General features: G+C 41.1%; 1 long non-coding RNA gene across 1 annotated transcript; it reads right to left on the reverse strand.

The window, feature by feature from the left end:
- Positions 1-5,167: 5,167 nt before the first annotated feature.
- Positions 5,168-20,509, reverse strand: LOC116653834. The gene is made up of 2 exons (XR_004308332.1): positions 18,609-20,509; positions 5,168-5,859 (listed from the first exon to the last, which is right to left on the reverse strand). It is a non-coding gene; the product is annotated as an uncharacterized LOC116653834 (long non-coding RNA).
- Positions 20,510-25,284: the final 4,775 nt, after the last annotated feature.

Consider the following 25,284-nt stretch of genomic DNA (forward strand, 5'->3'; position numbering starts at 1 on the left):
TAGAAGTCAGCATTGGGTACCACAGTGTTCTGTTATGATGAGAGGTACACATGTTGCCTAATACTCTGCAGTTTAGAGAAAGATTTCTGCATGAGTAAACATGTTTATAAACACAGCGGTGTTGATATGATTCTGCAAGTTAGTTGTACTTTACTATATGTGCAAGTGTGTATACTGCCTGTGTACTGTATCTAACTTTGTGTCGTGCAGGCTTTGAGATTTACGCAGCTGTATACTGGCAAGCTCTTAGGATGTAGGAGCATGCAAAATGCCTTTGTGAACAACCCTTCTAATACTGAGAGCGCACGATGTTTGTAAGAGTATTTTTCTGTGGTAATGGAGTCATAAATGAATAAATAAGAAGTGGTGGGATTCTAAATTATTTTGGCCTTGGCGTTTTATAATTATTGTACAGCCTAAAATGCTGTCATCCTCAGGCATTCATCTGAATATAACCTCAACGTTTTTATTTTAATGTCAGTTTGTTCTTTCAGGAAACAACAGCAATGAGCTGCAGATTTTTGTCACGTTGTTTAGTTCTAAACTTAATTAAAAAAAAAAAAAAAAAAAGGAACTTCAATGTTAATTTCCCTGCCCTTATGAGAGCTGACCAATAGTACCTTTGTGCACTTCAGATAAAATTGCTCACCCCTACATATGTGTTTTTGCTTTGTTCTTGAATCTCGTAGCCAGTTACTTGAAAAGAAGTGTGTTGCTGGGTTTTTGCTTGTTGTTTTGAGGGTGGCTGTTGTTTTGGCTTTGGTTTATTAGTTGTTTTTTGAGGTAGTGGAAAAAAGTGTTTTTATGGCTCTGTGTTTCTATTCAATATTCTGTGGTTAAATAGAATATGAAATGCAGTGTAATTAGTGTTGTTTAAATAATGAATAAAAGCCAGCAGATGATACAGTGTGCAAAGCTGTTTATAGCAACAGTCGATTTCTATAATGTTCTATGTACTGTGAAATTATTGATGACATAAATTGCGTAAAATAAAACAGCAGTAAGTACATGTTGAGTGATGCTGCAGTGTTATTTTGTTGAAGATACGGTGATCCAATTCATTGAAGTGAGCACCTCTGGAACATCTGTCAAAACTCGTCTTTTAGTTTCTGTTACAAAGTCCATAGGCTTATTCCAACATACTCTGAGAAGCCTCTCGTTTGTTGTTTTTACAGCAGCAATGGCATAAGTAAAATATTACATTCTAAAAAGGGCAAGAGGGCTTGATTCTACAGTCAGTACAGAACATTCTTAATGACATTTCTTGTGATTTGAATAGAGCCAAATCAGGCCTACCAAATTTGTTTGAAATGAAACAGAAAATAAAAATATATTTGTATAAATATACTTATTTGTTTCTAATCTGCTTAATTAAATCAGCCATGTGGTATCTGTTGTCCATTTAAAAATGTACTTATACGATCTTTTTTTCCTGTTCTTTTTCAGTGCCTGGCTTAGAACACATTTCATGGTCAGTGGAAAAAAATGAGGAAGAGGAGGGTGTGGCTGCCTCTTAGAGAATCTGGCTGCGCAGGCAGGGACTGGCTTTGGGGTTGTGATCCTTCAACCTCACAGAAGGAAGACCTCTAGGTAAAAGAGATTTCTTTATTATTATTATTATTTTTAACAATGAGAAATCAAGTAGGCATGTAATCCTGTTATTTTTAAATCCTTACTCATTAATCTTACATTAATGCGCATTTTGAAAGGATGATGGTCAGTTCTCACAGTTGAGTTTGATGGCGTCTTTAATTGCGTCTTGTATTGCCCCAGACTTCTTGACTCACTAATCATGACAAAACCCACAAAAACTAGTTGCAACATTTTCAGTCTACTAAGGATACTGCTTTGATGTTTTCTTTACTGAGAATATCCACCATGGGACTGATCTCATAGACTCTAAAGTGCATCTGTAACCAGTTCTTAATTTCTGTGCTGAGCCCCTGAACTGACACAGATATTTTCTTGTGTAGTTCCTTACGTTATGAGTGAAACTACGTGATCACAAAAGGTTGGCATGAGACTTGGAATATTTTAAAGTAAAAAATCTGGAGGAATGGGATCTTGACAGTGTGTATCTTGCTTACACTGACTGTGAGGTCTATTTGTTAATAATGCTTATTTACATTCTTAATAGATGTTAAACCTTTTCTTCTGCAAAGTATTATCACTGAATTTATTCCTTTGTTGTAGCAAACGTTATTCAAGTATTTTGAAAATGCCTGTCTTTTGTTGATGCTGTGAGCGAAAGTGGAGCTGCAGAAGCTTCTTCAGTAGTTTAACCGCTCACAGGTGTGGTTACAGAATCTGTTCCCTCATCTCCTGTCTTCTATTTGAGCTCATCATCTCGTAATTATGAATCCTTGTTCTCCTTTGAAGAGCAGCAGTGTGTGGGTTGTGGTGAGGTATTATCACATTTTGGGTGAATTGTTAGCCACAAGACTGAAGGCTAAGTGTGGCAAACCACCACACGAGTGGCAATATCCCAGCATCTGACACACATCTTGGAATCTCTGAGTTATTAAATGTGTTTTACAAATAATGATGGGTGGATGGGGAAAAAAGATAATAAAATAAGGAAACGCATTCATGTTGTGAAGCAGAATCTTAGAATCTTATAAGTTCTTCCTGATTTTTTAGTGTGAGAGGAAAAGTAGGTAGCAAAAAATATGTACTTCCAGGTATTTTGTGAAGTCTGAGAAATGCATTGTCAGCATTGCGTCAGGCACAGCAGCTAACTTAGAGGATAAATTAATTCATTTGTACTACACTGTAGTAGGGGTGGGAAGAGGCTTTGGGGAATCGTTGTTTTTGACCATAGCAAACATTTAAATGTAGAAATTACTGCACTGGATTAGATCTGCAGTCTAATTAATGCTAAGTCTAGCCAGACCGTTCTCATGAAGGGCTGGTTGGTAAGAACATGCAGGGTAAAAACAACCAGCATTTGATCCTTCTGGAATACCCTGTCCTTGTCAGAAAGTGGGACAACCAGATACCTTGTCCAAAGGCTTTGTTACAGATTTGTGCAAGGGTATTTCCAGCAAACAGTCCTATTTAACGCTATATTTTTATAGGCTGTGCATAGAACAGTATTCTTTTAAAGTCTCATTGATGTCAGTTAATGAAGAACTGTGGTGCTGATTCTTCGCACGCATAGCCAACAGTTAGTAAGATAATATATTCCCATAGTTTTAATGCTGCTCATTTAATTTTGCTGCGTGATCTCCTGTTCAACACTGCAAGTAAAAAAAATACAGTTCTGACTTTCAAAGTGTGCGTCTCTGTCATGTTCCCTGTTGCTCATGTGCTTGATAACATCATCTCTTTGTCATGTTACGTGGCAGTCGTCTCGAGAGCCAGATCATTTTAGTCACTTGCCCTTACGCTCATGCTCTGTGGTTTTAATGAAGTGAGGTAAAAAGAACTGCAGACAGCATTCTTCTTGAAGGTATTTCCCTGTCAGGTGCACGCTAGAATCATAGTTTCTGTGCTGTTCTGCTTGCACTGTTAAGATTGCTTTTTTTCTTGACAGTGCTTCTGAATTGTTGTGATGGCACCCAGATCTTTTTCCTTTGCTGAGAATGTTGCTATGCAACTTACTTAATAAGTAACAAAAAGTGTTGATCACATTGTTTCATGTTCGTTTAACTCTGTTAAATTTCTTCAGTAACCCAAATATATTCCAAGTGTCAATTTTGCCACTTCATTTTACAATTGATTTTTCCCAGACTACTAAATAGTGTCAAAAGCTGTTGCAAGTGTAACTTCTGCATACAATTAATACTAATCTTTTTCTTAAGTGTCTTTTTTATTCCTGCATTTTGCTTTGGGCTACTTAGATCATTTTTAATCACAAGCCTAAGTTTTGGTCAGAATTGCTCTGTTTTCTTTATGATCCTTGAGTCATTATTAAAGCCCTTCTGAGCAGTTAAGTAAATAATAATTTCACCTGCAGATCCACTCCAATATAAAAAAGCCATATTTTTCATTACAGTAGCTGTGTTGTTTTTCTCTCCATTCTGTAACCTCTTCTTTAGGCATTCAGGTTAGCATCCTTTCACGTAGGCTTCCAACCATATTATTACATGCTAGAATTCATTGGCACGCAGTGTGGATTATTTCTGTGGCCATTTAGGGAGTGCTACTCATTCATTCTAGATAGAAGAAGGCATTCTTTTCTTTTTGTTGGAAATGCTGATTTCAGCCTCAAGCAGCCAGTCTTGCCTTTTAGTTTATCCAGTTATTTCTGCACTTTCTGTTTTGTTATCTGCTGCTCTCTTACCCTTTACTTGGAGAAGAAGAGATTAACAAGATGTAATCTGGAGGGCTCAGAAAATACAACTTAATGACTTTGTTAGTGCAAATCTTTTTCAATGGTTTCCATCTGCTCTAGGCCTAAAAAGAAATTGTTCTTTTTAAGCTAAAGGCGGCTTCTTCGTCTTTCTGGATTTTTGGACATTGGGAGAAAGAGTGGTCAGTATTGTTCCACCCAGAAAAATTGAACTGTGCAAGAACTTTGTGTCACAGAGTCACATTTCCTCCAACCATTTTCCTGTTCCAGAGATGGAACATCTAATATCTAATTCCATATTTTCTTGTAGTGTGGTTTTACTTCCTATTTTGCATTTAGATATTGCTGTTGGCTGGTGTAAAAGAAAAAAAACTGGAGAATGAAGGACACACAGGCTGAAGGAGGTGTATAGACTTGCATTTCTTCAGGAGGGTTAGTGGCTATAGAGATTTTATTTGGTTGTTTTTTCTTAATATAGCTCTCATCAATAACCCAGCTATCAAGAAATGTTAACATGGCTATATATAAATATATACATATACATACATACACATATATATGTATATGTGTGTGTATATATATATATATATATATATATGAAAAGTTGAGTTCACTCTTGCATGACTAAAGACTTCATGGTCAGAATTTGCCATTATCTTTTTTGCAGTTTTTCCTCCTCTTTATTTACTCCCTTTTTTCCCCACTACTAATCCAAACCTACCAGACAATTGTTGTGCAGTATTCTTGCTTCTAATGTATGTCAATAAATTGTCCTTATGTCTTTGATTCTCCAGTTCAGCCCTTATGCTTCTAATCTGTTTTAAATACTACTCTGTAAGTACATTCTTTGTTCTGTTAATTTCAGTTCAGTGCTTTTTGCTTTTGAAAATAGGCACCTCTTTGCCTCGATATATGTAGTTTTTCTCAGTACCCAATTTGCCCTTGTCCATGTGCTTCTTCTGTGTTTAGAGATTGTTTCCCTTTATTTTGAACCACTATGCTATGCCTGCATAATCTTCCATGCATAAAAGCAGAGTGTTCCCATTTAAGTAAATGAGAAGATCTGATAAACATGCAATGAGACGATACGTTACTGGATTTCCCAGTAGGTTGTTTTAAATACCTATTGTAGGTTTTTGTTTTTCCCTAAGAGCTTGTTTTGCTATGGACACTGACTTTTTTTAAACTTAGCTGTCTGTGAGGACTTTCCAACACCAGTGTTCTTTCTTTGACCCTTGGTGCATTAAAAAGCTCAGTGTTTATTCTTCTAAATTTTGGGGGATAGCAGTCACTGGAAACTGTGAGATTAAATTCTTATATTCTAGACGAAGAAGTGGAGAGGTGAGAAATGTCGGGGGTTGTACTGGGTGCTAGTCATTCACCCACCTGCAGTGGGCATGTCACCCGTCTGGTGAGTCTGGAAGTTTCTTTCATGTTGTGAGCCCTCTGGGCTAAACCTCATGCTTCCTGGTGGTATGTGCATGCTACAGAGGCTTTATCCTTTCAGTTTTCCCGATGATAGTCTCTTTCCCTCTCTTTGTACTTCGTTAAGGAAAGACCAGAAACTGCAGGAACAAGGAACAATGAGGGTGAGTAAAGCTCACTAGAGAACTACATGTATTGTCATGGGTTCAAAATGTGTTATTTTGCACAAAGTACTTAAGAACTGGAAGACACTTCTTCCTATCTCAAATGGTTAATCTTGATAACTCCCGTACCCCGCTGCTTTTGGGCCTTGTTTTGGAGCCTGGCACTCCTGGGCCTCCTTAGAAGGCCTGCTGACATGGATAATCAAGTGCTCATTTTCAACTGCACTTAGCCTCTGAGGAGTCTGTCTGTGGTACTAAGCTGCCTGCTCCAAAGACTCTGGTCAGCATGGCACCCCTGCCTGGCCTTAATCATATTCTCTTCTGGAGCCCCTAGCAAAGCTTGGCTTCTTCAGAAGCGTGCCTGCCTTTACCATGGTGGAGGGGAAAATATTTCAGTCTAGGCCGCTCAATTCACATGCTCTTTTCCTCCCCTCCTGGCTGAGTAAGTGGTGGTAACATCTTTCATCCTGGTAAGCGGTACCGCCGCAGATAAGGAAGCCTACACATGAAGCCTTGCTTCTGTTGATAAATCTCATCTTAATAATGTTGTCTCAGGATGTTGTAAACGAGTTGCTAACAGAGAAAGCTTGACAGCAGAAGTAAGTGCTTATTTAACCTGATTAAGCCTAGATAGTGGCATGCGTGACTTCTAATAGGCAGCATATTTTTCCTTTATTTGCCTGTTTCTTTTTTCACTAGTGAATTACTCCTGGAGCTGGCCATGATGTTCTCCAGCATCATGGTACCTTTTCTGCATATCTGTATACTGAGAGAGATTTTAAAGTTTACATTTATGATAGCTACAAAATATTATGGTTTTAAAACTGTTTTAAGGCCCAAACAATATTCTAAACCAGCTTAGAACTTTCTCAAAGACTCTGAAAACAAAGAGTACTGAGGTGGTAGTTTTCACTTAAAAATGTTTTGATAACTTCTAAGTAGCTCACTAACCGTGTAGCAATTAGCCTGGTTTTGGAAGGAAGGCTACACGAGTTTTGTATGTATTTGTGCTCAGGAAATAATACGCCATTGAGCCTTGGCGGCTGAAGGTGTTTCTGTGTTTGAAGAAGTGGAAAGAAAAAAAAAAAAAGAAAAAGTGGAATGATTTAGTGACTGAAGAGAGTTGCCACTTGCATGAGCTCCATCCCTGGGGATATGACCTTTTTAATCCTCTTTAGTTAATGTATTGGTGATCTTTACTTAGGCAGAGTAAACAGTGCTGTTGTGAACAAAGGGGAGGTCATGCTTCCTGCATTACACTCTGACCCCGGGGTCACGGCCTTTGTTCCCCGCTCAATGGGAATTGCTCTCCAAGGGCCACCACAAAATGGAGAACTAATTTCGGCGCGTGCTGGCGGAGAATGGCAGCATACCGGAGGGAAGGCCTCAGCTCCCTGCGTGCTGGTGGCCACCCTGCCCAGACCTCACTGAGGAGAGCGTGCTGCTTGGGCCCGTCACCACAGGGCACTCTACTCCATTCCTCTTTTTATTTTCAATTCCCCCCAACTCTTACTGGACTTTTCCAAGGGAAGAGGCATTAGGTGAGAGAAAATCACAGGATTTCTCTCTTTTGAAAGAAAAATGCAGTGGCAATTTCAGCACTGAACTTGGGCCTCCAAGGTCACAGCTGCGTCTCACAGTATTACGATTGACAAGCGCTGACATTCAGCTTGTAAGGAAACGCGATGCTGTGTCCCATCAGATTGTGCTCGTAACCTTTTTCACTGCATTTTCCCAGCATTGCAGGACATAAATATACACACACAGCGAACGTGAAGCCCGATATAGTAATTGAGGGGTACAAAGCCAGACTGAACGGGGAATTTCTCATTTATAGTTAATTCTGTGTTTAAAAAGAAACAAACTGGCTTGTCAGGTGGGGTTTTTGTTCTTAAAAGTAATTGGTGGCAAAGTGTGATGCATCTTGTTGTTATTTGTTGTGACCAGTGAACATTCAGAAACGTTGTATCTGAGGTAAATTATTTAGGAAATTCACAATAGGAAACCATTTCCCTTCACTGAAAGATGTTTATTATTTTTCATTTCTACATGCTTTTCTTGGTTCTGCAGTAAAATCTGTGAAATAAAATGATAGATCACAAAGCAATTACTTGAACTGCAAACAAATCTTCAGTCAAAATACTTCTTTTCCACAGCCCTTTCTTCTATCCAGTGGGAGGGAGGGAAGCCCATAATTGCTGATGACAGGCAAGTAGTGTAAAAGCCAGCAGGGCAAGCAGTGAGGGTCTCACAGAGCAGTACAGGGGTCTCACAGCAGTGCCATCACAGGAATAAGTAATACTACACTAATAAACTTTTGGGGCTTATCAGACGGGGAACATACATGGATCTAAACATAGCATCAAGGTAAAAATCTGCATTACAGTAGGTGTTAGCTGATAGGCTTGGGCATTTCAGGGCATACTGATTTTATTTTTTTCCCCCACTTTTTATGGCACAATAAATCCCTAAAGGACTACCATTTTACTGTAACAGGTTTCAGGGTGGATCTTCCTTATGGCTTAATGAACAGCACTGCTAATACCGTTTGCTGCACTGTCCACATGCGTGTTTCTTGCAGCTCCTTTTAAGCTGCTTCAGATTACGTGCTGAAATGTGGATTTACTCAATACAGGGCACTGTAATTGTCTTTTGCGTGAGACAGCAATCTTTTCTCTTTCTGTCTCTTTTTCTCTCTCTTATTAATTTCATTATATCAATAAAGAGATATTTCATCAAAATATCTCTTATTTTGTTTACTTGGTGTTTCATACGTTTCAATTAAAAAGTTAACATCTTCCCCTTATTTGCAGTTGTGCTGTTTAAACAAACATTTCCAGTTGTTTACTGGTACATGTAAAAATGTATTTTGTAAAATAGCAAAATAATTGTTTCTTATTAAAATATCAATAAAATAACATTTTAAACGGTGGCCAAGCAACTCAAATGTCATTCTGTTTTAATGAAAACTCACATTTAAAGCTGAACCAAGCAAGAATGGCACAAAGTTAGTATGGCAGTAGCAAGGGACACTGAATACAGCAATACTGAAATAGACACTTCTGTTTCCTTTATTCGTTATTTGAAATTCACCAAGACTACTTGCTTTACATTTTAATAGGAGACAGGGTAAAGCTATGCTTACTGTATGTACTATCCAGTAAAGATGATAACGTTAGGTTAGCATGTGTATAATCTTCCTGTATGTTCATTAGTTAAAATCAGTATATGTAGTAATGAAAATAGAAGGTCCATCCACTACGCTGTGCGTCCTTCAGTAATGGTGTTGCTTTTTGATTACCTGCAGGATTCAAAACACTAAAGAAAGTGTCAAGGCAATGTATGTTGCATTTGCTTTTCTTGTGGGTTTGCTTTTTGTGTTTTTGTTTTGCTTTGCTTTAAAGTATTGATGGAGTTGCTTTTGCTCTGGAGCTGAAGAGTTTTAGGACTGTTTTAAAATATGGAGAGCTACTTAGAGTAAAATCAAAATGAGGGAAACATTCCACTGATATTCAAACTTGAAAATACTTTTTCTTCTGAAAAATATTGGAACCTTATAAAAAATATACTACGTGTCTATACGAAAGGAAAGCTATTTCTTCTCTGTGTTAAATACTTCAACGTACGGTATTATCATTTGATAGTAAAATCAGCACTTCTGAAAGCTTCTTACTGAGTGGAGCCTTTAGGAGATTTTCTGCTTCGGATATATTTGAGTATAGACTCAAGATATTTGTAGCAAATATATTGCACCCCCCTCCCCCTCACTTGCTGCTTATTTAATCATCTTATCTAAAACGACGACAAGAAGGGCAATTTAAAAAGAGCTTTATCCCAGGCAAAGTTTGCATGAAAAGAGTAAGCTGGGTGTAGTCTATTTTACTGCTTAAACATGAATCCTCAGCATTATTGTTCTGTCGGTGATTTTTCCAGTCAGTGCACATGATAAACCTAAACATTGTTTTAGTCTTTTCAAGACCTTTCTTATTTCCTAGACAAAGACGTTACTGAAATTAGGAAATTAGACATGTGAAGTCCTGCGTTACTTTTTCTTGCTTTATCAGAATTGTTTCCAAATGTGACCCCCTGAAGTGAAGACCAAGTAAGAACCATTCATATTGAAAAGCATTTTCCCCCAGTTAAGCAACCATTATACATGTGCCTGTTCTGCCTTGAATATTAAGCCATTTCTATTACGAGCAGATTTTCCCGATCCTTTGGACAATGCTTTGCTACATTTCTAAGGAGAGAAGGAATAAAACGTTATAAGGCTATCCCGGTAGAGTGTGGTTTTGGTCAGGCTTCACAGGTACGCTGGAAATTCTGGAATGGTTTTGTTTTTGTTTTTATTAATTTACCTTTTTTTCTATGTACCAGACTGACAGATACATGGTTTAGGGCCACGGTAACTTGGCAACAGCCATTTGAAATAAATATGTATTTGCCCATGTTGGCTTCAGGTGAAGCCTCTTCTTCTACCTCTTTCCTTTGAATATTTGTATTTAATAGGGAAAAAAAAAAGTTTCAAAATGCTGCATGGCTACAGATAGCTGTGTATTGTACAGTTACAAATGTGTGTTTTAATACCAGAAAATACAAGACAAACCTCAGTTGCACCTGTAAAAATGCTGCTTTTCTGTGGCACTGCACTGTAACCTTTTTCTGCAGTATGGGAATATCTGATGCTTTCTACAGGCATTATCTGCTTTGGACCCAGAAATGTATGACAGCCTCAAAATGGCGTTCTCTGCTAGGGAAACGCAAAGACAAAAGCTAGAACAACACAGTAGTTCCAGTACAAAATAATCTTTTCCAGAGGATTACGTTTCTCAGCCTGATTAAGGTTTTGGCCACTTGCTGGCCAGCAAAAGGTGAATGCTCATACTGTAAATCTGATATTCCTATAAAAATCTTCTTCTGTACGTATGGCATAGCCATTTGCTATCTGAGCATGTGTGCAAGTACTGTATTAAAGCAAAATTGTGTTTTACGAATCCCCGCAATGAATCTCAAGTATCTGTTTGCTTTCCCTTCTGTGCTGAAAACTCCTAGTGCTGCCAACAGAGCGCTGGAGCAGAGTTTTGGTTCGTGTGTGCTGTGCTTTATGAGATGAAATACCCGATCTTTATGACCGTTTCCCTCATTGTTGCAGGTCTATTAAGGGAACGAGGTCTTAAATTCAGGTAGTTACAGAGTAGTTAGTTAGCTGTACTTGTTTTCTGAATGCAGGGGTGAGTTGTTATGATAAAGTCGATGGGATAAAATTACTGTTGATGTAGTACCAAATATTTTGTATGGTTAGATATTTTGTAACGTTCTCTAAATGCCGTGTTTATTTGTATAACTAGAAGAAAAATGTCCTAAACAGTATCTTCCAAGATTTTCCTGTTATTCAAATGTAACCCTTTATTATAATCTTCAGGCTGAGTTATTAATGTGATTTACATTGTGCAATTTTATGTAAACCAAATATTGATGTATAGCCCTGCTTGCACAGTAGTCACACTTACCGGACTGTACATTTATTTGGTACGTCTGCTTTGCCATGTTACACACAGCACACGTGTGTGCACATACACACAGAAGAGCTGAAGTATATGACATTTCTTTAATATAACTGTCGGAGGAAGAGAAAATAGTTTTTTTCCTGCTGAATGATGGAAGCAATTTAGGCTTTCCAGTTTTGGTATTTGGCTTTAAAAGTTTTTGAAAAGCAGATGTATTTCTAATAGAGTCAGGGAGAGCCTCGCTGTCTTGTTGCCAGGAGACAAAAGGTGTCACTGTCTTTTTTTTTTTCTCCCTCCATGATTTTCTTATCAAGTTACTCATTGCACCGGAAAACATTATAGAGTTCTCTTGGAGTTTTCTGGTGAACCAAGGAAAACTCATTGCATGGCACTTACATGCAATGTAATGCTGATGCTATGCTCTGAGAGTCAACTTAAGAGCTGACCTTGTAAGATTTCATTCCTTTTACCATCCATCTATAATCTCTAGTAAAATGCCCTGACAAGAAATGGTTAAGTTTGGAAGTTGAAGTTTCCATGGATTCGTCACCGATATCCCCTGGGAACTTTCAGTGTTCTGCAAAGGAAGTGGGTTTAAACAACTTAAAAAATAGTTCATTAAGAATATCTGGAAGTGGTTTTTCATTATTTTTAATATTTGTTGGAGGTGCTATTGTTATCATTCGCGTTGTACTGTTGGGGCAGGTAGCACAGAAAGTAATCAGCCCAGTGAATACTTTGCTTTTGGGAATGTTTTAGCTGCAGTGAGCTTTGTTAAAATAATGAGCATTAAATTGTGGTGTACCTTTAGTCAGAAAGGATATTGATTAATCTTTCACAAAGTAACAAAGTGAGAAATGATAAAGATTTTTTTTTTTTTTTTGCTTTCAGTACCGAGATGACACGTGCTTTTTTAAAAATACTTTGCATTATATCCAAGGCCAAGGTAATATAATGTAAAGGTCCCTTCTTTCCGTACAATCATAAATGGTTTGATTCAGAGGTGCCGTTCTGAACCGAGGCCTTGCTGCTCCAACTGCCTGTGAGCTCCACAGCCAAAACTGTCCTGCTGCAGCTGCTGCTGGTGGGGTTTGCTTGGACTTCCCCAGTGCACGCTTTATAAGCCAGGGCATTGTCCACAGGGTGTCTCTGAGAGTGGGACAGCAATCCGCTCACATTTACTAAAATCCTTCATGTGTATTCAGTGGCTTTTGTCAAATATGAAGTGTGTGTGTGTGTGTTTGTGTAGATATATATATGAGCAGAATGCTTTACTGTATCTGTGCATGAGAATAAAAATTTCTAGACAAAGGAAATACAGAATCACGTGTACGTGTGACATTTTGTTTACTAAAGCTGAAAAATAGCAGAATACCGTTAAAGCCCAATATGTAAATTTAGACATCCTTTCATAATATAGGAAGCCTGGTAATGAATACAAGTGTGACAACTTTGCTAAGTACAACAGGACTTGGGGGAGAAAGGATTCCCACAAAGACAGTTCGTGGAACACAAATTTTATAAAGTATTGAATTGAATGTGGTTGTTGCTTTTTCTCAACTGTAAACTACACTTGCAATTAATATAAAGAATATAAAGCCTGTATTATCTGTACAGATAAATACATTAATAGAGTTATTATATCACTGCTATTCTTTTTTATGATAATATAATTATGAGTCAATATCGTTCATGTTAAGAGGTTGTTTTTTTTTTTCAAGAAGAGGGATTTAATGCCAATACACTCTGTTACGCTCTGAGATTCAGATAGCCAAGCTAGACAGATGATTCTAAGATGCACGTGATTCATGAGATAGTTTATTTTTAAAAGGTTAAAGAGAAGTATTTCACTGAGCTGTAAAACTGTAGCCGACTAGATAAAATTGCTAAGATATTAGCATTCAGCTCATAGATGGATACAGTGCCTATGAATTCACTCTCTGCAACCAATTTGGGTTAAACATCTTCATGTATACTAAATAATTGCAACTGTGCTACGAATGTGTCATCGCAGTGGACAATGCCTTTCATTTTCTCCCACTGTGTGTGAATTTGTCACCTTACTAACATTTCACTGCAAAAAACCAACCACAAAGCAGTTTCTGTGGTATGTTCTCCTTTCTCTTCTCACTACAATTTACTTACAATTCAATTTGTAGCACCCCACTGTAAAACGGATAAAAAACAGAGCCTCTTCATACAAAACTTGGTCACTCGGCAACTCTTGCCTAGATGAAAAGCCTATGAGTAATTTGCAATATGAAGGTATTTTAATGCCTTGTTTTGTGGACCTAAGAAATTTCAGTTTTTCATTGTAGATTTCAGTATGCCTGTCTGCTTATTTTTTGCAGCTTTATATTCTCTAAAAATTAACATTTTTATATATATATATATATATATATATATATATTTATTTTTTTTTTACATGGTGATATTCACTTTCTTTTTTATATATACTTGTATTTTAATTCTCTCACTCCCCCCCCACCCCCCTTTCTGCTCTAGTAGCTGTTTCTTCAGGGCATGCAATTTTAAGCAGACCTGCCCATTTAAATAAACAGGGGTGTGTTATAAAATCCAATAGCTTGTTGTAACTCTGAGTTCCTAGTGAAATCAGAAGAAAAGTAGTGCTGGAGCAGAGCACTTGAACTTCGAGAACTGGAGTTGTCAGTCACTGCTGAAGGTACAGGGATAGTGGAGGGTAAGTCCTTTTAATGCTTCCAGAGTTAAGCACTGCAAGTGAAACATGGCATTTCCTGGGATAAGTGCCATCTCTTTTTCCTCTGAGTGCAGCTAGAGGAAGAAGCTGGGCTGTTATTTTTGGGTTTTTTTTCTGCTGGAATTACCAACGTGGTGGCCATTTGTGACCTGGGCTGGCTGCCTGCTGTCGCGAGGCAGCGCTGGGTCTGTGAGCCTCTGGGCAGCAGCAGGAGGATCGGGACCGGGCTGGGAAGCACCCGCACCTATGGGGCTGGGGACAGCAGAACTGAGGCGTTGAGGTGGGGGGGGCTGGTATGATGTGGGCTCCCAGAATCATAGGAGACAGTGATGTGCAGCGTGGAGCTGCATTGTGTGAGCTCAGCGTGAGGAATGGATTGCAGTTTGTCAGGGCATCAAGTGATATGCCTGGGTAAACTGGACGTGGTTTAAAGTTTAGTTGCACTGTCAATAAAACAAAATCGCAATGTTTTACAGCTGAGGAGATTTCTCCTTATCTGACGTGACTTTGCTGCTGCCTAACTTCCAGCCTGCATCTCCTTCACAAATATATACTGCAGTTAAATTAGCCTCCAGGAAGTTTATAGCACGTTTGTGATAAATATGTAGAAGCCAGTAAATAAAATCTTATCTTGGGTTTGGATTTGTTGTTCAAGATGTAAATTTGCATCAGTAGGAATGGTATACAAGAAAAAAAAAATTAATAGCATCAGTTTAGAGCATACAGCTCCGTGTAGTTAATAAAATAAAATAGTTGCACGATAAACAAAACTGTGTTGGTAACGCCCTTTCAAAAACTGCTAATGTCATGCACTGCTTGATATTTCCTTCCTCTGGGAGAAAAAAGAATATTAAAAAACAAAATGCTTGTCCTACTGCCAGAGTTTCCTTTGTGTTGGTACCAGTTTAATGCCAAGTTTGCTGCAAAACATTCTCGTTAATATACAGCACACTGAAGGAAACATATCTGCAAAATGCTTCGTTATGTGGGTAGGGGTGGATGCTAGAAATGCATCCTTGCTCAGCCGTGCCTTTACATTTCAGAATCACTTACATCCAAATTGTCTGTATTTGGTATTTTGAATGTTTTTTTCCCCTCTAGGTTAATATGCCACTGATCCTCTGGAATTAATGAGAGTTATTCAATGAAGTAAGCTTCTATGATGCGTACATCAGCTATAATCCCACAGAGCACCTTCAATCCCATCAGGAAATAATGGGCAAACTGCTTTGCTTCTAGTTTTATTTTTAAAAGATGCTTTTTTTTTTTTTTTTTTTTTTTTCTGTGGGGGGGAGAAAAAAAATCTCTACAAATATTAAGTATAGATATTCCTGGCGATGCTCTGTATAACATATACTGGCATTGTTTTATAGATATGATAAATAAAAATTCAAACCTCTGAATTTTCACTCTTACAGGTACCTTTATCTTTAAAGCGTAACAAATTGGATCATTTTTCTAAAAAACATGTAGCTGGTCATATTTTACAAAACATTTCTGGAGGTTGTTAGATTAGAAACCTTCCAATATTGAAAATAATCCGTATTATTTAGAAAGAGAAAATAGCAAATCTGTAAAGAAATGTTTCGATGTCCGTATCGCACGAACCGTAGATGTGATAGCACTCCAAGTTCAAATGAAAGAAAACAAACCAGTGCTTAAGAGAAGTAAATGAGTTTCCAATAGACAGAACTTGTGATAAGGGGAGAGTAAAGTGTTGTAAAATCACGTAATAGCACAAACAAACTTCAGTTCGAAGCTATGGCTGTTTTAGAACTTGCATAATTTCAAACTACTCAGGGATAATGAGTGTTAAAATAATTCCTCTGGTTCCTTTTTGGGAATTCCATTTCTCTGAAGTTGCGAGTTAGACTTCCCTGAATTGCTTTCCTGAATCCTTATTTTTTAGTGCCTCAGAAATCTTCAGTTAGACAACTTGCCATCTTATTTTACAGCTATGGTGACAGATACGAAGTATTTGTGTATCTCCTTGAAGAAGGATAATACACAGTGAGCGAGGCTGAGCCGTAGTTCTGTGAATGAGATGCACTTTTAACCCTCAAAGTGCAGCAGTTATCCCTGTTACAAGGCAGGCAGAAGCAGAGATGAAACTCAGCTGTCTTAGCATGAATAAAAAGTGAGAAAGGGATAGGTATAAAGAGTAACGGACAAGGAGATCTGTATTTTTATATTAAAAATACAGTGAGAAGTAAGGAGCTGAAAATGGTGTCTCAGAGAAAGGGCAAAAAGCCATTGGGAGATCTCATTAAATGCAAGTAAAACAGTGCCAGCTAAGCTGCTCGCACATGTGAGCCTGATCCCTTCTTAAAGCAGTGGTGCATCTTTTATATTACACTGGCATCAAAAGTTGTCGAATGCACTTAACATTTCTCATCTGTGCGTGCCTGCAAAAAAGAAATCCTATCACACACATCTTCATTTCAAAGCAGAAACGACCTGAGTTTTTATCAGGATACTGCAGCTTTCTGTTGTTAAGTCTGTACTCCAGAAGTAACGCTTACTTTTACTTTCTAAGCGCTCAGGATTTATGAATACACACCAACGGCCCATCCACAGCAGGCACTAAAATTATTAGAAGAGTTCAGAAATCCTAGGGACAATTTTACCAACATAAAACTCGGTGGGAAAGTTGCTGTATAAATATCTTGTCAGATACATCCTGATAATCTCCTGTATGTTTTTACTGTAATTCCCTAAAAATAAATATTAGAAACATTTTGTGGTTTCACACTATTAAAAAAACCAACCCTAGAATCTGGTAAGGGTAGACCATAAAACACGTATCTGGCTTACAAAGGAACTGTTGATTCTCCTCAGAATGCCAGTGGTGAGCACTTCCCTGAGATTTGAGGCCGGGGAAAAATGTGCAGCAGAGGTTCCCTTAATATGTCACTGCAGTACATTCAAGACGTAGCTCAACCAGCCGTTCTGAGACCCACATGGCACTCTGTGCTTTCTAGACTTAGCTAATATTGTGCATTTTAATAGAGCAGATGTAATCACATTTACTGCGTTGTGTCTGGAGCGTCATGTCTGCAAACAATGAGATGGGTTTTAATATGCTTTATAATATACAGGGGGAAAGCACGTCCTGCTAAATGCAGGATACCCTGTTCTTTGTAATCCTTGCTTTTAGCAATTGTATCAGGCGGAGTGCACGCAGCTCTTGGGATGGCTGTGTTACAAGCCTACTGTAAGTCCTGTCACTGTCATCACCACAGCAGATCACTTAAATCCTGTATTTTTAGAAGTCAGTGAGTTTATGTAAGAGAGAAATGCATCTCAAAAAAAAAACCTCTGTGGCTGTGAAGACCTCTTGTATTTTTTTGGAGGAACTTGCATTTCAAAGCTGTAGTTTTGAGAGCAGCCTCTAAAAGAAGGGGGNGGGGGGGGGGGTGTTCTGCTGCCGATCTGCGAGTTGCAAGGAATAGGAACACACATCTACTGCTTTTCCATCTGGCTTTTTCTATCATCTCACAGTCAATATTTAGAGGAATAACACATCAGTATCTTTTTTTTTTTTCCTCAGGAATATTTTTAACAGTGTTAGAAGCAGCGTGGTATTGACTTTTCCAGTTAGTTGAAACTGTCCAGCTGCTTGAAAAGTCCATCAGGGGGGCAACGATAGCATAAGCAAAATAAATATTAAATCAGGGGGACGACTACGGCTTTCCTTAAGTAGCCATGTCGTCCCTTCTTCCCTTTTTCCTGATGGTAACGTACTTTCCACAAAGGAGACTTCACAAGGTTGAATCCTGCAGGCCTTTTTTTTTAATTCTCCTTTTTTTTTTTTTTTTTTTTTTTTTTTTTTTTTTCCTTTTTTTCTTTTTTTTTTTCTTTTTTTTTTTTTTTTTTTTTTTTTTTAACTAAGGGCAAACCAAACGCTCGACAACGCTTTTTGTTAGGAAAGCACTGAGAAAAAAAAATTAAAAAAAATTTGAATATACCAATAACAGAAAAAGTAGATATATTTTTACTGCAACCAGGAGATCTCATTGGTTGAGTGAAATGGCGAGATGTGACGCAAAAGGACACTTGGACGGGTAGAAATGCTGATGTATGCCAAAGCAGGCGTACCAAGAAATGCTGTTGCTATGAGAGAAACAGAGGGAGAGGGAGATCGTGAGAGAGCAAGTTGTGGAGGCCTTCTTTTCTCCCTTTTGGCTCACATCGCAGGCTGCTACATCTCGTTCCTAGCAGGGAGGGTTTAGCAGCCCTCGGTGGGCATTTTCCTTGGACCCAGCATCTAGAGGAAGGGAGGGAGGGTTGAGAGGGTCACCTCGGAATGCGAGAGCAATGGGAAAGCAGGAGGGTGGATGCACTAAACCAGCGATCTGCACCGCGGTAGATACACAAATTAGTACAGCAGATGAAGCGGCTTAGCTTGTTATCCACCTGTATTAAGCCTCGCAACTTACAGAACTAAAACGCACAGACACACAGAGAAACAGACAGACGTACAGTTAGAATGCCCCCACCTTTCAGCTCATGGATTCTCCAGCTGGGATAGTGCTGCCTCTTGTGTGACATTCTTACAGGGCTGCAGTGCGTTCACCTTGGGAGTCCATTAGCCAGAGGAGGAGGAACATCATTTGCAGGAATTTTATTATTATTATTATTTGCCTTTCTTCGGCAAGGGGGAAAAAAGTTTGCGCTATGAACTTAGCCTAGCAGCCTCTGGAACCGGAGCCAAAAGGGGCAGGAAGTTGTTTTACAATAGCGTTACAGTGATCTGCCACAAATGGAAAAAGCCAAATGTTGGACTCTGCAAAGAGGGGAAAAAAATATATATATTCTTCTCTCCCTCATCTCCCTTCTTCTGCCCCTTCAGAGGGGGGGAAAAAAAAGTATAAAAAGGAAGGTTTGCTAGAAGCTCTTTTCATTTTTAATTGCTTTTCGTAAGTAATGGAAAGATTATCTTACTTGCATATTCCATGGCAAGCACAAGGGGAAGAACTATCAAAGGGACGTTGAGAAAAAAAAACGCACTCGGTAACTAGCAACGGGACTTTTGGCACAATTCCTCGAGTTTGCTTGAGGTTATGGAGGGGGATGGGAAACAGAGGAGCGAGTCTACGCAGCGCATTTTCTTTAGAAAGGGGAGGAGGAACGGAGGCAAAACTGTATAAAACTTTTTTTTTTCTTTCTTTTTTCTTTCTTTTTTTTTCTTTAAGGAAACGTGCGTTGCTCTTCTGAAGCTGAATCCTCAGGCATTCGTGGCCCGTCTCTGCAGCCCGATGTGTTTTTTTGTGCGTGTGTGTAAGCGCTCTCAATCAAACAGAAATCATGGCAGCTGTTTTTCTTCCAGCACAGCAGTTGAGCTGTCTCGCCCAAATGCTTATCAGCTTTTGACTCCGTGCCAAGATAGTTATAAGGGCCAAGCAGCCTGCGCTTGGCTGTGCAGCTGGTGGAGGAGCGAGGGCATGAGAAAACAGAATCACCCAGCTTTTTTTGTCACACCCACCATCCACTTTCTTTCTTTTTTTTTTTTTTTTTTTCTCCTTTCCAATCCCCGTTTTCAGCCCCGCGGCTCTTCCGAGCGGCTTTTTTCGCCGTCCCCGCAGCGCTTTCCTACAGGGCCGCATCGAGATGAGAGTCCAGCGCTCCTTGTTCTAATCCCGGAAGATATTTCCGTAGGACCTTCCTTTCCTTTCCCTCCCACTCCCCCCCCTCCCGCCCCCAATTAAAAGCTCCATTAGCCGGCCCCGCTGTCTCTCCTCACGGCTGCTCTGTCCTCCGTGGCCCGCACGGTCCCGTGCTGTCGCTGTGCCGTGCCTCCCTCCCATCGGCAGCCCCGGCCCCGCGCTGCGCCAACGCGGCCTCCTCCGCCTGCCGGCTCCAGTCGCTGCGAGGGGGAGGCCGGACTGTGGAGCGAGGCTGCAGCCGCCGCTCGCATTCCTGCTGCAAGGGCCTCCCCTTCAGACGGCCTTTGCCAGAGCACAACTTTTACAAACGCTATACATAGGCGCTGCTGCTTTTTCCCCCCTCTTCGTCTCTCTCTCTTTCTTTCTTTATTTAACCCTCCTTTCACTGCTGGAGAACGGATTAATTTCCCGTCCGTTCTGCGCTCGGCTCGGCCGTACTGTACGTGTCGTTGCATTGAGGTTAAAACTCCGAGTATTTTCCCCTCGGCTGATCCTTTTCTCTCAGTCTCTCTCCTCTTTTCCCTCGGTTAAGGAGAATTGATTTCTCTGCCCGAGCGATGACTCGGGTTTCGCTAGTTCGTATGCTGTGAGAATGAGGGCTTTTATTTGTCACGTTTCCCCCCAAACCCTCAGAGCACCAGCACACCGTGCAGCTCCGGTGGCTCTGCCTGCTTCTCTCTACAGCTCCGTGTCCGTGGCTGTAGGTGTCCGTACCGCACGGAGCGGGGCTCCGGTTCCCCTCTCAACACCCCCCCCCCCAACCCCGAGCCCTCCGCGATGGCCGACACCGGGGCTGTGCGGCGAGCGGGGGCCGTCTGCTCCCCGCGGCGGAGGGGAGAGGGATGTGCAGCTCAACGCTGCCTCTGGGACAGGTGCCAGCTCCCAGACAAAAGGAGTGGAATAGGCTGTAAAGAGGGAGGGGGGTTGGGGTGGGGGGGGGAAATTAATAGCCGGCAAAAATAGGAGCCGCGAGCCTCGGGAGGAGCCCTGGCGGGAGCGCGCTGCCTCGCCGGCCTCTTCGCCGGGTATTCCCGAGCTGCAGGGCGGAAGGAGAAAGTTGTGGCATACTTTTTATTCCTGTCTTCTCTTCAGACGTTGGAAAGCGTGAAGGGAGGGTGGAGGGCGCCTTTTTTGCTTTCTTTCTTCTTCTTCTTTTTTTTTTTTTTTTCTTTTTTCACCCTCCTCTTACTGAATTATTCATAGTGTCAGCGGTGAAGCCAGGACTATTAGCATGCATCAGACATGCTGTTTGTCTGTTTGCTAACATTCTTCATTCAAGACTTGTTAACTACCAGACAAGCTTAACATGCTTCTCTCTTTCTCCTCCCCTTCTCTCTCCCTCTCTCTCCCTCCCCTCTCCCTTCCCTTCCCCTCCATGCCACCCCTCGCAGCCTCCCATTGTTGTCGCTGGGAGCTGGCAGCAGCTGTGGCAGGGGGAGCGTGCGGAGGAGCCGCCAGCCGCCCGCTAGGTAAGGACCGCCTTCCCTCCTCGCAGGCCTGCGTGCACTTGCGGGGCCGCCGGCTCAACGCCCGCCCGCCCTTCCCTCGGCCGCCGAGCCGCGAGGCGGAGACGCCGCCGCCCGATGTCGGTGTGCAGCCCGCGCAGGGGTAAGCACAGCCCCGCCGAGCGGGGACCGCAACTTGCGGAAACAAAGTGCGCCGGCATCGCGCCTCGGCGGGGCCGCCGGCAGCGCGGCGAGGTCGAAGCCCGCTTCCCTCCCTCTCTCTTTCTCCCTCCCTCCCTCCCTCCTGCAGGGCTGGCCGCGAGGGACGCGGTGCGGCGGTACTTGCCACCGCCGGCGGGTTTTAGGTTGGACTCTCCCTGCCCAGCGAGGCGGCCCCTCCCTTCGCCAGGCTGGCGAGAAGCAGCGGGCTTCGTTTTCTTAGCAGACAAAGGTCGATCACAGCTTTTATTTCTGAATGCAAATCTTCCAGGACTTGTGCCAGTCTTGCCTTCATTGATTGCAGAATAGCTGCTGGATTCAATGGCAATCCCCTCCCTTATTTCTTAAACAGAAAGAAGCTCAAGAAAAGAAACCGACAAAGTTGGGCGGTGCGAGTTTTTTATATCTATTTAATATTTCGGCACGTCCCAGGCGTTATTAGATATCGGCGTGCAGAGCAGTCACCATGCGCCTGGGAATGAGTCCATGGGGTTTAGTGCCATTCGTACGCCTGGGCACCGACATACCCATCCTGAACTCGTATTTTTGAGGTAACTGAGAGCTGATCTGCAGTAATTGTATCTCATTGCGGTCACGCATCCCGATTGTTGTACAGACGTGGATTTGGCCACAGTTATTTCCAGGGTTCGTATTTAATTTTTCTAGCACCTGGGATTGTTGAGGATCGCTTTCTAATTGCCGTTTGTATCATCTCTTTTTACAATGATTTTTTTTCTGATAGCCTACCATGGTCCGTAAGTGCTGTAAGTGTATTTTCTATTTGATCTTCTCCGTACATGTGCGGGTAGGTGCTCGCGCTCGGACCCTCTCCTTCACTCGCTGTTGGGGTGCTGACAAAGGAATTTACTTAAGTATATTACTTAAATATTATACTGATGCCATTTATAGCTAAACGTGAGCATGCAGTTATGGATCTTCTGAGTTAGGCATCATTTGGCAGAGGGTCACAGATTCATAACTACTCTGAAACTGCCAAACCTGTAACGCTTACTGTGCATTATGAAGCCAAATGCACATGCAAGCTAAAGCATTTGGAAATTAGTATATTTTAAAAAGCCTCTCCATGAAATCTAGTCCTTCCATTTGTATTTGTAGGACAGAATGCTTGCTTCTACACTGAAGAAACCCGGATGCTCATGTAAAGTATTTGAATCTTTTCCTTTTTTTTTTTTTTTTTTTTTTTTTTTAATTAAATTCATGGATAGAAGAAAGCAAATTCAAGTTATTATTATTATTATTATTAATATTTCCCCTCTTCAGAATAACTAGAAAATACCCAGTGGCTTTCACGGTAATAGTTCTAAATTCAGGCCATTGTCAGTATTGTGTCAAAACCATCTCGGTATTGACATTGCATTTGAGCTGTTTTATGGTAACGTAAACTGAAACAAATAACTCGTAACTTTAAGTAGTAAAGTAGTATTTATTGGCCGATCAAACTGAGAGTAAGCAGAGAACGTTTTGCTGAACTGTGCAGATTAAGAAAGGAATTCAGGAACGTATGGCTCAGTGATAGCTCAGCTACAATTAATTTCTCCCAAGTAGTTTTCGGAGGCTTGTAGTAGCTGCACAGGGCAGTGCAGAGAAAATATTAACTAATATTCTTATGTCGTAGTAGTTGTTAGAAAACTGCAGACTCCTAAACAGTCTTATCCATGCAATTTCAGAGCTCTCAATTATATTGCCCCTAATGATGCTGTTTATCTGAAGAGGATTTTTCTCTTAGGTTGTACCACTTGCTGGGGCTGTCTTGTTGCCGAATAGTAGCACTTAAAGGAATCTAAAATTGCTTGTGGTGTGCGAGTTCGTTATTCTGTGGTGGCTTGCTAGAAATGATCACTGTGCAAGTGAAAGAGGCTGAACTGACTTATTGCTGGCTTGCTTGACGGTGAGGATTTCTTCAGCTGCGCTGGATGTGGACGTAGCAGTGCATAAAGATCACGTGCGTGCTAATTGGAGGAGAAGGATTAAAATCTGTTGATGAGATTGGGTTTTAAATTCAACATTATTTTAGTCTAGAACCTGAAATATAATTGCTGGTAGAAATGTTCCGCTTCTCAGATGAATGCCTTCAGGAATTATGCACGTGAGCTGGAGCATTTACATTTGAAAGCATTTTGTGTCCAACTGCCAAATAGTTTCCTCAAAAATACTTGGTGTATGGAACGAAAAATTGGAAGCATGGGCAATGCTTCTCGTCATGAAAATAGTTGTTTCATGGTTGACTAGCATGGATTTTTTAGCATATTTTCAGATAATAATGTAGTGGAACGTTGTGAAAATAATCTGAGATGCACTGTTAGAAGAGGAAAGTGGTTTTGCTTCAGACTGTCTTTCTCCCCCACCCCTACCTCTGAGAGGATTTTTATCTTCCAGAAAGGGATGTAAGGTGTTTCTGGCTAATAAAGGTCGTGTTTTCAGGCTCCCAGCTCTCCTGAGTGAAACTGTGGCTTTCACCAGGTGGTGCAAGGGCAGGGAGTGCAGGAGGGATGTCTGCTAGGCCTGTGAGCACAATGCAGGCTGCACAGAGCTCTGCTACGTGGAGAGGAGAGGGCAGCGTGCATGGAACGAGGCCGGCCTGTGGTGTTTTAAACATAGATAGATTGTGAAGCGTGGAGATGCTTAATTGGGTCGTGGCATTCTCATCCTGGCTAAACTTTTTGAAATAAATTGGAATTTTGCCCCGGTGAGGGCTGCAAGGTTTGGATCGGGCTAAGGGAGGCTTTGCTGTGGGCAAATGGGAGCGGAAAAGAAGGAGGTGGGGTAGAGAAAGGGGAAGAGAATGAAACAAGAGTTCGTGCTTTCAGATGTTAGGTGCAGCCCTGAGTTGTTGCCGTCATGGAACCTAGGCGGTAACATCAGGCTGGCTTCTGTTTTGTATGGGTGCATTGGTACAGTAATGCCTTTTCCCCACATCTGCCAAGTATTCATGATCGCTTTGTAACTATGAAGGAGAAATACAAAGGAGGAATGAAAGGAAGGCCTTGTTGCATCCAGGTTTCTCCTGCAGTTTTTCTGGGGGTTGCATGTATAATTCACATCTCCAACACGTTCTGGCAGCCCCTTGCAGGCAGGTGGGCTCCCTGTGGCCAGGCCCAGCTCCACACAAGGTGTGCTCCTGGCAGACCAGGGCCTTCACCTGCCTCTGTCCTGTGGCTCCTCACATGGTGCTGCAGTGCAGGCAGGCCTGTTGTCGCGATGCCTTCCTTCCAGAACATGGAAATGCGCACTAATTAGGCATTTTGCCTGCTAACTGCATCAGTTGCTCTCAGCTTGAAACAGGTGCAGGTAATCAGCACTCCCTCCTTCTCCCCCCGCAACGGTGGTGGTGGTGGGGGGACTAGCATCTATAACAAAGCAATTCTGTGATGCAGATTTAATTTTGATTTATATGGCCTCTACCAGATTGAAAATACAGTAAATTTAGGAATATGATGATCGCATGTCTTTGTTTCTTCAGACATACTGTAAAACATGTTTCTTCACAGCCATGTGTGTGTTCGTATAGCGCATGTTGTCGCACAGTGCATTTGGTTTTTGCAAGGATACATATTCATGTATTCAGCATGCATGCAGCTAGCTAGACTTATGATTGCAACCAGAAGACAAAAAGTTGAAATGGCTGTAGCCAGCACAATAGGCATTCACGAGGAGAGTGATCCCAGTAGATATAAAATGGCGGGGCAGATTTTTTCAAGCGCATGTGCACTTCTGCAAGTCCTTAGTTTATACTGCTGTAAACTGTACCGACTGTGTAAAGCTGCACTTGTTGTGCATTTCACTCTGTGCCCGGGCTGCAACAGAGGGAACATGGTTAAATTTGA

This window comes from Coturnix japonica, chromosome 1 (genome assembly GCF_001577835.2).
Source record: "Coturnix japonica isolate 7356 chromosome 1, Coturnix japonica 2.1, whole genome shotgun sequence".
Taxonomy (NCBI): domain Eukaryota; kingdom Metazoa; phylum Chordata; class Aves; order Galliformes; family Phasianidae; genus Coturnix; species Coturnix japonica.